The following is a 14,018-nucleotide window of genomic DNA, read 5'->3' on the forward strand; positions in this document are numbered from 1 at the left end:
AGGCTCTGAAGCCAATAAACAGCCATTAAATGGTAACTGACCTGAATTAGATTACTGCAACCTCCAAGTAGGATCCTCTCAGGAAGATGCAGGTGGGGGCCCAGCAGTGAGCAGGACCAGAGAGAAAACTCCCACCCCTCCCTGCAGGAAGGGTGGCGCACAAGAGGACGGAGTTTCAGAAATGAACCCAAGACTCCTTCTTGTTTCTGCCGTCCAGCAAGACCTGGAGTTATGCATCAGCGTTATGGAGCACGCTGATTGGCTGCATCTTTTATGATGTTGTGTGTCCTCACAGCTATGCAAGCTGTCCAATCAGGCGTGGTAGCATAAACGCTACGTAATCCTGCAGAATCTTGACGCCATAGTAGTCAACCAGTTCCGTGGTGGAGAGGCCCTAGGAGGGGCTCCAACACTCGGAACTCTGAATGTAGCCCACGTCCATTGTTCTCATACCTTCTTCCATCGCTGGAAGCTGCTCACCTTGGACCTCGGGACATGGTGTGTGGGGCCGAGCTTGAGGAGAGGGGAAGGCAGAGTGGGGAAGTTGTTAGAAAAGTCTGGCAGGATGTGGGCTTCCCAGAGGTTGTCGCTAGAGCCTGTAGGCCCCCTCTCATTGCTGACAGGACCCTTCACTCAACCCCTTCTGGTCTGCAGGATGGACTGGCACCCGGGACCCGGGCACCCTGTTCCTTTCCTGCTCACAGTCCAGGGGCCATCCCTGGGCAGCTGTTGGTGGCATCCCTTTGTCTTCCCCTATTGTGCAGTGGGGACAGGATGGCCATTATGGAGCATACGGGTTGTGTGCTGGGTTCCTGCAGCGAAGAGCTGTCATTTACAGGATCCTCAGTTCCTCTCTTCTCCCCGGGGTGACCGGATTCCCCAAGTTTTCTGAATAGTTCAGAAGCTGAGTCTCAGCTCGTGGACCCTGACTTTTCAGCGTAGCTCTTTCTGGGAGTCTGACCACGTTTTCTGTTGGTAACAACAGTGTCACAGACCAGGTAAGTTAATGAAACAGTTTTATTTTGATCAGGGCTTTGGTCTAGGTTTTAGGGGGGACAAGAGGACGCTGTATTTTGATCTTGGATGTCATCTGAGCCTTTACATGTTCCTTTTACAGGCTGTCATCTGTCTCTGAACTTTAAAATAAGAACTTTTAGCTAGTCACATTAAATATCAATGTTTTTAAAACTGTTTCTGTTCCATGACAACCTTCACAACTCCAAAGATATAAACCTAGTTTCTTTAGTTTTAATTTTTATTTTGATATAGGGTGATTGCTTTCAAAGTTATTGGCGTATAATTGACAAACAAAATTTGTATATATTCAAGGCCTGCAACTTGATGTTTTGATATGTGAAGAGACTTTTTAAAAATTTATGGAAATTTCACTATTTAATCCTGCTTTTCACAAACGTTTTGGAGTTCCCTTGTACATATACATTCTGAAATGATTAGGACAAACTAATATATCCATCACCTTGCATAGTTTTTTTTTTATTTTTTTTAATTTATTTCTTTTTTAAATTTTTTTTTTGACAGGCAGAGTGGACAGTGAGAGAGAGAGACAGAGAGAAAGGTCTTCCTTTGCCGTTGGTTCACCCTCCAATGGCCGTCGCGGCCGGCGCGCTGCGGCCAGCGCACCGCGCTGATCTGATGGCAGGAGCCAGGAGCCAGGTGCTTTTCCTGGTCTCCCATGGGGTGCAGGGCCCAAGGACTTGGGCCATCCTCCACTGCACTCCCAGGCCACAGCAGAGAGCTGGCCTGGAAGAGGGGCAACCAGGACAGAATCCGGCGCCCCAACTGGGACTAGAACCCGGTGTGCCGGCGCCGCTAGGCGGAGGATTAGCCTAGTGAGCCGCGGCGCCGGCCCACCTTGCATAGTTTTGAAAAGAAAACCTAATGCCTTAACAAGTTGTGAGTATCTAATTGTATATTCATAACATTTCTGGGCTGTACATTATCTCCTAACAGTAAATGTGTGTCGTTCAACTAACATCTTCCCAATTCCTTCACTCTCAGCACCTAGCAACCACTATTCTCTTCTTCAGTTTGACTCTCTGAGATTCCATAAATAAGGGAGATTGTGTGGTATTTATCTTTCTGTGACATTTCAATCAGCCTGATGTCCATATTCATACTTTTCAATCCAGATTGTGCCAAATGTCAGAATTTCCTTGTTAAGTTTAAATGTGATTCCATTGTGTGTGTATGGCATTTTCTCTATTCATCTTTCATAGACAATGTTTATTTATATATCTTGTTCTTGTGAATAGTGCTCACATGAACATGGTTGTGCCAATGTATCTTTGAGATAATAATTTTATTTCTTTAGACGCACATCCAATAGTGGGAATGCTTTGCCATTTGTTAGTTCCACTTTTAATTTTATTTGAGACACCTCCATAGTGGATGTACTAATTTGCATTTCTAGAAATGATTTATATATTGCCTTTTCTCCAAAGCTGGTTCAATATTTATGTTCTTTACTTTTTTATAATAGCTATTTTTACATATGTGTCATAACCATTGTGGTCTTAATTAGCAGTGCTGAGCCCCTTTTCAAATGCCTGTTAGCTGCTTATGGAAAAACTGATCAGATCCTTTGCCCATTTTTTATTGCAATATTTCCTTTTGAATTGTGTCTGTTCTTTATATTAATCCTTTAATCAGCTATGATTTGCCAGTATTTTCTCTCATTCCTTGCTTCACTTTTCAGCTTTTCCTTTAGTAAGCAGATTTTTAAAAAAATTTTTTTTGCAGTCCTACTTACTTATTTTTGCTTTTGTCACTTGGACATTTGGTGTCATACCTATCATCATTATAAAAGTCTGGCAAAGCCACAGTTGTAGACATTGGTGAAGTGAGTCAGTGGATGGGAATGTCCTCTCTCTCTCTTGCCCCCCCCCCCATTTATTTCTCTGTGTGTCTCTTTTTCTTTGAAACTAATTAATTCAGAAATTCTTTAAAAACTTCATGGAGTAATTGGTACCAAATCAGAGTGAGATGATAGTGAGTTCCTTATGTTACATAGCATTGCAGGTGACTATAGTCCACAGTAATCTATCCCGTATTTTATGAACAAATAGAGGAAATGTGCCCCAAGGCCCTGATTTTGAAGTATAATGTCAGAGAAGGGAAAATGTTGTTTACACTAATTTATTCAGTACACATTGTACACATAAATTAAAATCTCACACTGCAGTCCATAGGTATGTATAACTATTGTCAACAACAACAACAAAAAACTCAGAACATCATTCTTGGTGTATAACATTAAGGGGTATTAAAATACTTAAACTGGTATCACAACTAAAATTATGATCTAACATAATCTAGAAATATGTGAATTGGCATATTTTTTAAAGATTTATTTTATATATTTGAAAGAGTTATACAGAGAGGTAGAGACAGAGAGAGAGGTCTTCCATCCACTGTTTCACTCCCAGGATGGCTGTAACAGCCAGAGCTAAGCTGATCCAAAGCCAGGAGCCAGGAGCTTCTTCCTGGTCTCCCACATGGGTGCAGGGGCCCAAGGACTTGGACCATATTCCATGCTATTCTAGGCCATAGCAGAGAGCTGGATTGGAAGTGGAGCAGCTGGGACTAGAGCTGGCACCCATATGGGATGCCAGCACTTCAGGTCAGTGTTTTAACCCGCTGCACCACAGAATTGGCCCTGGAAGCATATAGTTTTGCAATATTAAAATATCTTACTGAAATCAATAAAAATTGTATGTTATTTTTTGTAATTTTTTAGTATAAAATTCAAGGTTTTTTCTTAAATTTCTTGTGGTATTTTCACTCTTTGATGCTGAATGTTATTGTTAATTATATTTTTAGAATGTTCATCACTGTTAAACAGAAATACAGTTGATACTTACATCTTTATATTCTACAAAAATACTGAATTTTACTGTATTTTTGGAGTGGGATTTTAGTGACTTCCTCAGGATATATTTTATATACAAGACTATGTGTTGAGTGTTACAAATCAACTTTGCTTTTTTTTTTTTTTTTTTTTTTTTTTTTTTTTTTATCTTTTATTTAATGAATATAAATTTCCAAAGTACGACTCATGGGTTACAATGGCTTCCCCTCCCATACCGTCCCTCCCACCAACAACCCTCCCCTTTCCCACTCCCTCTCCCCTTCCATTCACATCAAGATTCATTTTCGATTATCTTAATATACAGAAGATCAGCTTAGTATACCTTAAGTAAGTATTTCAACAGTTTGCTCCCACACAGAAACATAAAGTGAAAAATAATAGATGATTTTTTTTAAATGATGATGAAATCAGATCAGACCTATTGTCATGTTTAATCCCAGTGAGAGTCAAGTTGGGAATTGAAAATTTCTTTCTTTTTTTTTTTTTTTTTTTTTTACAGAAGATCAGTTTAGTGTACTCTTTTGTTTGCAATCTGGAGTTTCATTTTTTGCTTTGTTCATCTTTTTTAGTAGAATCATCCACTACACTGTTGAATAGAAGTGTTAAAAGTAGCAGTCTTATTCCCATTTTATAAGAGTTTATTGTAAATTTCCCATAGGTGCCCTTCCTGTAGTGGAAATTCACCTCAGTTAATAGTTTATTTAGGGTTGTAATCATAAATTGAATTTAGTCAATTTTTTCTCTATTGATGAGGTTATCAAATCTTGATTTTGTGATTATTACATTAAATATTTGCCCTTAATATTTTTATTTTTTAATTTGAGAGGCAGAGAGAGCTAGAGCCCCTATCTTCTGGTTCACTCTACATGTGTCTGCAATGACAGGTCTGGACTGGAAACAAAATCCTGGCCTCTAATGTGGGTGACAGGATCCCAGTTACATGTCCCATCACCACAGCTTCCCACATTTTCCATTGGCAGGAAGCTGGATTCAGAAGCCAGAGGTGAGAGTTGAACATAAACACTGTAGTATGCAATGCAGATATCTTACCCAGACTCTCAACTGAGACCAAATCCGTGCTGGTATGTCTGGTTTTCTTCAAATATCACACTGTTTACACTACTTTTGTTTTTGAATTAAGAGAATGGGAGGCCTTTAACTTTGATCTTATGTTCAAGAATATTTGGGTATTTAAATACTTTGACATTCCATATTAATTTTCTGTATAGTTTTTAAATTTTTGAGTAAAAATAACTATTGGGATATTATGAAGAATGATTTGAATCTATAGATCACTAGGAACATTGATTTATTATATATATGTATTATAATCCATGAACAGAGTATACACATACATTTATTTGTGTGATCTTTAATTCATTTCAATAATCCTTTATAGTTTTCAATGTTTAGGTATTTTTATTTCCTTGGTTAAGTTTATTCCTAAGTATTTTATTACCTTTGGTGCTTTTTGAAATTGAATTGTTCTCTTTATTGCTTTTAGTTATTTATTTTCAATTTTTTATTTATATAAGGTGAACAAATTTCATGTGTTTCTTATATTCAGATTTAGGAACATAGTGATACTTCCTACCCTACCCCCTCCCCTGCCCAGGCTCCCAACCTTTCTCCCTCCTTTATTATGATTTTACTTTTAATTTTTACAAGACATACTTTAAGTTTATGTTATAATCATGTTTGACCCTCCACAAAGTGAAGGATTCAACAAATAGAAAGTAGAAGAAAACCACTGTTCTTCAAAGAGTAAAGAAAATGTTATAAGCAATAATCTCAAAATGTAAATTTTGCTCCTACACATTACAACTTTTATACTCCGTATATTAGTAACATGTATTAAGGAAAATACACAATATTTGTATTTTTTGAGACTCACTTATTTCATTAAGCATGGTGGATTCCAGTTGCACCCATTTTATTGCAAAAGACAGAATTCCATTCTTTTTTGTGGCTGAGTAGTATTCCATAGTGCATAGATACCATATTTTTTATCCAGTCATTACTTGATTGACATCTGGGTTGATTCCATATCTTAGTTATGAATTGAACTGTAATAAACATGGTCATACAGATAGCTTTAATATGACAATTTAACTTCTTTTGGGTACATTCACAGTGTGGGATGGCTAGGTCATATTGTAGATATACTGTCAGATTTCAGAGGAATCTCTATTTTGCCTGTAGTAAAGGTTGCGCTAGTTTACATTCCCACCAAAAGTGTACTAGGGAAATTTTCCCCCTACATCCTCACCAGCATTTATTGCTTCATATTTTTTTTTTTTTTTTGTATGAGAGCCATTCTAACTCTGGTAAGGTGTAACCTCATTGTGGTTTTTATTTGCATTTCCTGGCCAAGAGCCAGGAGCTTCTTCTGGGTCTCCCACATGGGTGCAGGGGCCCAAGGACTTGTGCCATCTTCTACTGCTATCCCAGGCCATAGCAGAGAGCTGCTTCAGAAGTGGAGCAGCTGGGACTCGAACTGGTGCCCATATGGGATGACAGCACTTCAGGCCAGAGTTTTAACTGCTGTGCCACAGATCAGCACAGCTTCAGCCATTGCAGCCATCTGGAGAGTGAACCATCGAATGAAAGATCTCTCTCTGTTTCTACCTCTCTCTAACTCTGTCTTTCAAATAAATAAAATAAAGCTTAAAAAAAGAATAACTTTAAAAAAATTGTACAGTTATCTCAATAGATGCAGAAACCATTTGATAAAATACAATACTCTCTCATGATAAATAAATAATTTTCATTCTTCTATTTGTTATTGTGATGTGTCACATTTGTTAATTTGCATATGTTGAACCATTCCTGCATATCAAGGATACCACTTGGTCCAAGTGAACACTCATATTTTGTTCATCTGTGGTACTGGTTTATAATTCTCTTTGTTGTATGTTTTTCTGGTTTTCAAATTAAGGTTATGCTGGTCTCATAGAAGGATTTTGGGAGAATTTCCTCCATCTCAGTTGTTTGAAATAGATTGAGAGGAATTTGAATTAGTTTTTCTGTATGAGATTGGTAGAGCTCAGCGTGTAACCATCCACTCCTGGGCTTTTTTCTATGTGGGGAGGGTCTTTTTTCTTGTTCAGTCTCCATCTTGCTTATTGTTTTGTTTAGGTTTTCAGTGTCTTCATACATCAATGTTTGGTAGTTTGTACTTATCTAGGAATGTATCAATTTCTTCTAAATTTTCCTATTTGTTGGCAGATAGCTTTTTTTTCACAATTTCTGATGAATTTTATTTCTGTGGTGTCTGTTTAACATTTCCTTTTTTATTTCTGAATTTATTAATGTGTGTCATCTCCCCTCTACCTCTTTTTTTTTTTTTTTTGATTAGTTAGGTCTGTGGTGTATCAATGTTAATTTTTTCAAAAGTATTGCTCATTTCACTGATCTTTTGTTTCTTTTTTGTTTCAATTTTATTTCTCCTTTAATTTTAAGAACTTCTTTCCTCATATTAATTTGTGATTTGATTTATTGCTTTTCTAGGTTTTGAATGGACTGTTAGATCATTTGTTTGATCCTTTTCCAATTTTGAGGTAAGCACTAATTGCTATAAACTTAACTCTCAGAATTGCTTTTTCTGTATATAAGTTTTGATATATATGTTGTCATTTTCATTTCTTTCCTGTAATTTTTTGATTTACTTTTTGATTTCTTCTGTGATCCACTGTTCTTTCAGGAGCAGGCTGTTCAGACTCCACGTGTTTGCATGCTTTCTAGAGTTTCTTCTGTTCTTAATTTTCAGATTCATTCCATTGTGGTCAGAAAAGATACATGGTATGATTTCATTTTCTTTTAATTTGCTGAGATTTGCTTTATGGCCTAACATATGATTTGTCCTAGAAGAAGTTCCATGCACTAGTGATAAGAATGTGTATTCTGCAACTATGGGATGAAATGTTCTGTATATGTCGCTTCTGTCATTTTGGTTCATAGTGTAGATTAGCTGTGTTCTTTGATTTTTCTTTGTCTAGTTGTCCTGTGTATTGATGAATCTGTGATATTACTGTCGCCCATTACTGCTGTATTGAAGTTGATGTTTCTGTTTAGATTCATTAACCATTGTTTTAAATAATCAGGCACTGGGGTTGGCACTGTGGCAAAACAGGTAAAGCATTCCATGTGGGCACTGCTTTGAGAACTCACTGTTCCACTTCTGATCCAGTTCTCTGCTGGGGCCTTGGAAAGCAGTAGAAGATGGCCCAAGTCATTGGGCCCCTGCATCCATGTGGGAGACCCAGAAGAAGCTCCTGCCTCCTGGCTTCTGATTGGCTCAGCTTTGGCCACTGTGGCCATTTGAAGAGTGAACCAGCAAATGGAAGACCTATCTCTATCTATTTCCACCCCCCGCCTCCTTCTCAGCCTCTGCCTCTCTGTAGCTCTGCTTTTCAAATAAATAAATGAATCTTAAAAAAATGTAAAACAATCATGCACCTGGCATTGAGTACATATATATTTACCATAGTTACATCTTTCTGTTGGATTGATCCCTTCATTAATACATAATGCCTTTCTTTGTCTTGTTTAATAGTTTTTGTTTTAAAGTCTGTTTTGCATGATATTATCATGTCTAATATTTCTCTTTTTCACTTTTTGTTAGCATGGAATATCATTTTCTATCCTTTAACTTTCAAAGTCTGTATGTATCTTTGTGGCAGAGATATGTTTATTATAGGCAGTAAAAGAGGGGTCTTGTGGTTTTTTTTTTTAAGAAAGTAATTTGATTTTATTTATCTTTTTAAAAATCTCTAAGCCTTAAGACATTTTATGAAAAGCAACATAACTTTTGCTTCCTTGTATGGAAATTCTGCCCGTTAAAGTAAAACAAATGCTCCCTTAGGGCAAAACCCACCTACTCAAAGCCCTTGTTGGAGCAAACATTTAACTTCTTTTTTTTTTTCTTTTTTTTTAACTTTTATTTAATGAATATAAATTTCCAAAGTATGGCTTATGGATTACAATGGCTTCCCCCCCATAACGTCCCTCCCACCCGCAACCCTCCCCTTTCCCACTCCCTCTCCCCTTCCATTCACATCAAGATTCATTTTCGATTCTCTTTATATACAGAAGATCAGTTTAGCATACATTAAGTAAAGATTTCAACAGTTTGCTCCCACACAGAAACATAAAGTGAAAAATAATAGATGATTTTTTAAATGATGATGAAATCAGATCAGACCTATTGTCATGTTTAATCCCAGTGAGAGTCAAGTTTGGAATTGATAATTTCTTCTTCTTCTTTTTTTTTTTTTTTACAGAAGATCAGTTTAGTATACATTAAGTAAAGATTTCAACAGTTTGCACCCCCATAGAACACAAAGTGAAATATACTCTTTGAGTACTCATTATAGCATTAAGTCTCAATGTACAGCACATTAAGGACAGAGATCCTACATGAGGAGTAAGTGTACAGTGACTCCTGTTGTTGACTTTACAAATTGACACCCCTGTTTATGGCATCAGTAATCTCCCTATGCACCAGTCATGACTGGGTCTTGTGTTTTAATACATTCAGCTAGTCTGTATCTTTTTTTAAAGATTTAGCCATCCATTTGAGAGTTACACAGAGAAAGAATATAACAAGAGTTATAACAAGAGTTATAACAAGAGTTGTAACTCAGAGTTACACAGAGAGAGAAGGAGAGGCAGAGAGAGAGAGAGAGAGAGAGAGAGAGAGAGAGGTCTTTCATCTGCTGGTTCACTCCCCAATTGGCCGCAATGGCTGGAGCTGTGCCAATCTGAACCCGGGAGCCAGGAGCTTCTTACAGGTGCAGGGGCCCAAGGACTTGGGCCATTTTCTACTGCTTTCTCAGGCCATAGCAGAGAGCTGGATTGGAAGGGGAGCAGCTGGGACTTGAACCAGTGCCCACATGGGATGCCAGCAATGCAGGCAGTGGCTTTATCTGCTACATCACAGTGCCAGCCCCTTGATTTATTTTATTGTTTTTCTTTTGGGAACTTCATGATTTTAAGAGTGAGTTAATCTTACTCCTAATTGTGATGCATGCTCACCATTTATCTACACCATATATTTAATTACTAACAGTTTTTATTGGGCATAACTAGTTTACAAAAGTCTCACACACTAACATGACATGCAAGAAGTTGTAGCTCATAATGATTATTAATACAGGACTGAGTTTCACCTGAAATATCAAATGAAGCTAAGTTAGTTTCTCCAAACTCCTTCACTCTGTATTTTGCTGTCACTTGCTGCTATTCAGAGGTATTAGATTGTGACCTGTATGTTCCTGCTATTTTTCTGTGCAAGGGTATAGGAGTCAGTGCTGTATCATGAGAACATTACTCTTTATCTCTAAATGGATTTAAGCAAGTAACACTCACTCAGGCTGTGTGCTTCAATGTGGCACCATATAATAACAGATGCATAGTGATAATTGTATGTAATATTTCTTTTTAAAAAAAAAACATTTATTTGAAAGTCACAGTTACACTCAGAGAGAAGGAGAGGCAGAGAGAAAGAGAGAGAGGTCTTTCATCCACTGCTTCACTCCCCAACTGGCCTCAATGAACCAGAGCTGTGCCAATCTGAACCCAGAAGTCAGGAGCTTCTTCCAGGTCTCCAATGTGGGTGCAGGGGCCCAAGGACTTGGGCCATTTTCTACTGCTTTCCCAGGCCATAGCAGAGAGATGGACCAGAAGTGAGCAGCCGGGTCTCAAACCAGTGCCCATATGGGGTGCTGGCACTGCAGGCTGTGACTATGCCACAGTGCCAGAACCTATATTTCATAAGAAGGTATTTCAAAAGGTTCATGGGAAATACACATTATCATTTAATTTTATAACCATGAAATTTTGAATGCTTTTATATAAAACATAGTTAAAGAACTAAAAATCATTAGGATTATAGTATGTATATTAATTCCACAGAAGAGAAAAATCTACCCAACCTGGACCTCCATATCTGTTCAAGCTGATGTACTAAGATTTTTAAATTGGCATAATTGAAAATGTTAGAGGTTCCCAAAACAAATGTACATATTTTTAATCTATTTGATTGTAAGTAGAATATGCAACTTATTTTGTATTATTTTTAAAATAAAATTGAGGGCCAGCACTGCGGAAATAGTGAGTAAAGCCAACAACTGTGGTGCTGGCACCCCATACGGCCACCAGTTCAATTCCTAGATGGTACAAGTATTTGGGGTCCTGCACCTTTGTGGGCATCCCAGAAGGAGCTCCTGGCTTCTGGATTTCGATCAGCCCAGCCCTGGCCATTGTGGCCATTTGGGATGTGAACCAACAAATGGAAGGTCTTTCATCTCTCGCTCTCTCTCTCTCTCTCCCCCTCTCTCCTTCTCTATCTCTCTATCTCTGTATCTTTCTATATCTCTATCTCTAATGCTATCTCTATAATTCTTTCAAATAAATAAAAAAATCTTTATGATATGGGTTTAAATGTTTTCAACTACAATACAGAAGAATAAAATGCTTTTGAAGAAACACTAAATAACTCATTTTAACATTGGATAAAGTCACCTATTTTTTTCTCTTTTTAAAAATGTATTGTACTCATTTGAAAGGCAGATTTATAAGGATAGAGAAACAGAGTCGAAGAGACTTTCCATCTGCTGCTTCACTCCCCAAATGGATGCAATGGCCAGAGCTGGGTAAAACCAAAGCCAGGAGAAAGAAGCTTCATCCTGGTCTTCCATGTGGGTGGCAGGGACCCAATCATGTGTGTCGTTTCAGCTGCTTTCCCAGGCCATTGGCTGTGAGCTGGATAGGAAGTGGAGCATCCAGGACTTGAACAGCTACCCATATAGGATGCCAGCATTGCAGATAGGACATAGCCTCCTCAGCCACATTGATGACCTCCTAAAATCACCTATTTCTAAAGAGTTTATTTTTATTTATATTCTTTTTATAAAAGACTTATTTGTTTATTTCAAAGCCAAAGTTACAGAGAAGAGGGAAAGACAGATCTTCCATCAGCTGGTTCACTATCCAAGTGGCTGCAAATGCAGGGGTTGAGTTAGGTCAAAGCCAGGAGCTTCTTCCAGGCCTCCCATGTGGATGAAGGAGTCCAAGCACTTGGCCAATTCTCTGATGTTTCCCAGGCCATTATCAGGGAGCTGGATCAGAAGTGTAGCAGCCAGAACTTGAACTGGCACCCATATAGGACTTCATTCTCACAAATGGTGGCTTAAATGGTAGCCCCTTGTTATATTCTTTTTTTTTTTTTTTTTTTTGACAGGCAGAGTTAAACAGTGAGAAAGGTCTTCCTTCCATTGGTTCACTCACCAAATGGCCACCACAGCCAGCATGCTGCACTGATCCAAAGGCAGGAGCCAGGTGCTTCCTCCTGGTCTCCCATGCAGGTGCAGGGCCCAAGCACCTGGGCCATCCTCCACTGCCCTCCCGGAGCACAGCAGAGAGCTGGCCTGGAAGAGGGGCAACTGGGACAGAATCCTGCACCCCAACTGAGACTAGAACCTGGAGTGCCAGTGCCACAGGTGGAGGATTAGCCTAGTGAGCCACAGTGCTGACCCCTTATATTCTTTATAAAATTACTTTTAAAAGTCTTATTCTAAATAAACAAAAGATATCCCTATTATTTACCAAGATTATTGTGCAATTTATTAATTGTCTGTATTTACAAGTCAAACTAACACCAGGATTTATTAAAAAAATCGAAATGGGGGGCATTGCTATGATGCAACAGGTTAAATCCCTAGCCTGCAGCACTGACATCCCATATGGACACCAGTTTGATTCTTGGCAGCTCCTCTTTTGATACAGCTTTCTGCTGTGGCCTGGGAAAGCAGTGGAAGATGGCCCAAGCCCTTGGACTCCTGCACCATATGGGACATTGGAAGAAGCTCCTGGCTCCTGGCTAGGATCAACTCAGCTCTGGCCATTGCAGTCGTTGGGGAGTGAACCAGTGGAATGGAAGACCTCTCTCTCTGTCTCTCTGGCTCTACCTCTCTCTGTAACTCTGTCTTTCAAATAAATAAAATATATCTTTAAAAAAAAATTGGCCAGTGCTGCAGCTCACTTGGCTAATCCTCCACCTGTGGCGTTGGCACACAGGGTTCTAGTCCCGGTTGGGATGCCAGTTCTGTCCCAGTTGCTCCTCTTCCAGTGAAGCTCTCTGCTGTGGCCCCAGGAAGGCAGTGGAGGATGGCTCAGTCCTTGGGCCCCTGCACTGGCTTGGGTAACCTGGAAGAAGCTCCTGGCTCCTGGCTTCAGATCAACGCAGGTCTGGCTGTTCAGGCCAGTTGGGGAGTGAGCCAGCACATGGAAGACCTCTCTCTCTCTCTCTCTCTCTCTCTCTCTCTCTCTCTGCCTCTTCTATCTAGGTGTAACTTTGACTTTAAAATAAAAAAAAAATCTAAAAAAAAAAAAACAACTGGGCGGGCACCACGGCTCACTTGGCTAATCCTCTGCCTGCAGCACCAGCACCCCAGGTTTTAGTCCTGGTTGGGGCGCCAGATTCTTCCCAGTTGTTCCTCTTCCAGGCCAGCTCTCTGCTGTGGCCTGGGAGTGCAGTGGAGGATAGCCCAAGTGCTTGGGCCCTGCACCTGCATGGGAGACCAGGAGGAAGCACCTAGCTCCTGGCTTCGGATTGGCGCAGCACGCTGGCTGTGGCGGCCATTTGGGGGTGGTGAGCCAATGCAAAAAGGAAGACCTTTCTCTCTCTCTCTCACTAACTCTGCCTGTCAAAAAAAAAAATTAAATAAGTCATACTCCTTAGATATAAACTCAGCTACATCTACAGTGTCTGTAATCTGTCCATAGTAAAACTCAAGTCTGGTACATAGCTCTCTTCAGGTAGACATTACTGTGTCCTCCCTTTAAGAATCAAGAACAAGGGTCAGCATTTGGTGCAGATTAAGCAGCTGCTCACAATGCTGGCATCCCATATGAACTCAGGTTCAAGTCCCAGTTCTGATCCAGTTCACTACTAATGTGCCTAAGAAAGCAGCAGAACATTGCCAAAGTACTTGGGCACTTCCCACCCATATGAAAGAACCAGTTGTAGTTCCATGCTCGTGGTTTTTGCCTGGCCCAGTCCCAGCCATGGTAGTCATTTGGGGAGTGAACCAGCAGGTGGAAGATTCTCTCTCTCTCTCTCTCTCTC

At 39.5% G+C, this 14,018-nt stretch overlaps 1 protein-coding gene and 1 long non-coding RNA gene across 21 annotated transcripts in view; one reads left to right on the top strand and one right to left on the bottom strand.

Moving 5' to 3' along the window:
* The window catches only part of LOC127488073 (uncharacterized), a 41,227-nt gene extending 40,956 nt beyond the window's left edge, over positions 1-271 (bottom strand). The window contains exon 1 of the long non-coding RNA XR_007915480.2: positions 42-271. This is a non-coding gene — a long non-coding RNA (uncharacterized lncRNA). The remainder of the gene's footprint in view (positions 1-41) is intronic.
* Positions 272-352: 81 nt separating this feature from the next.
* LOC103345346 (endogenous retrovirus group K member 11 Pol protein) overlaps positions 353-14,018 on the top strand; it is a 68,686-nt gene continuing 55,020 nt past the window's right edge. For 6 of the 20 annotated variants that reach the window (XM_051835608.2, XM_051835613.2, XM_051835612.2 and 3 more), the window contains exons 1-3: positions 354-498; positions 839-998; positions 7,400-7,449. The gene's annotated coding sequence lies outside the window, so the exon portion shown is untranslated. Of the gene's footprint in view, positions 499-838; positions 999-4,869; positions 4,972-7,399; positions 7,450-7,658; positions 7,691-14,018 lie in introns of all 20 variants that reach the window. The other 14 variants (XM_051835609.2, XM_051835628.2, XM_051835611.2 and 11 more) reach the window with 13 other exon arrangements.

Source organism: Oryctolagus cuniculus, chromosome 1, assembly GCF_964237555.1.
Source record: "Oryctolagus cuniculus chromosome 1, mOryCun1.1, whole genome shotgun sequence".
Classification (NCBI taxonomy): domain Eukaryota; kingdom Metazoa; phylum Chordata; class Mammalia; order Lagomorpha; family Leporidae; genus Oryctolagus; species Oryctolagus cuniculus.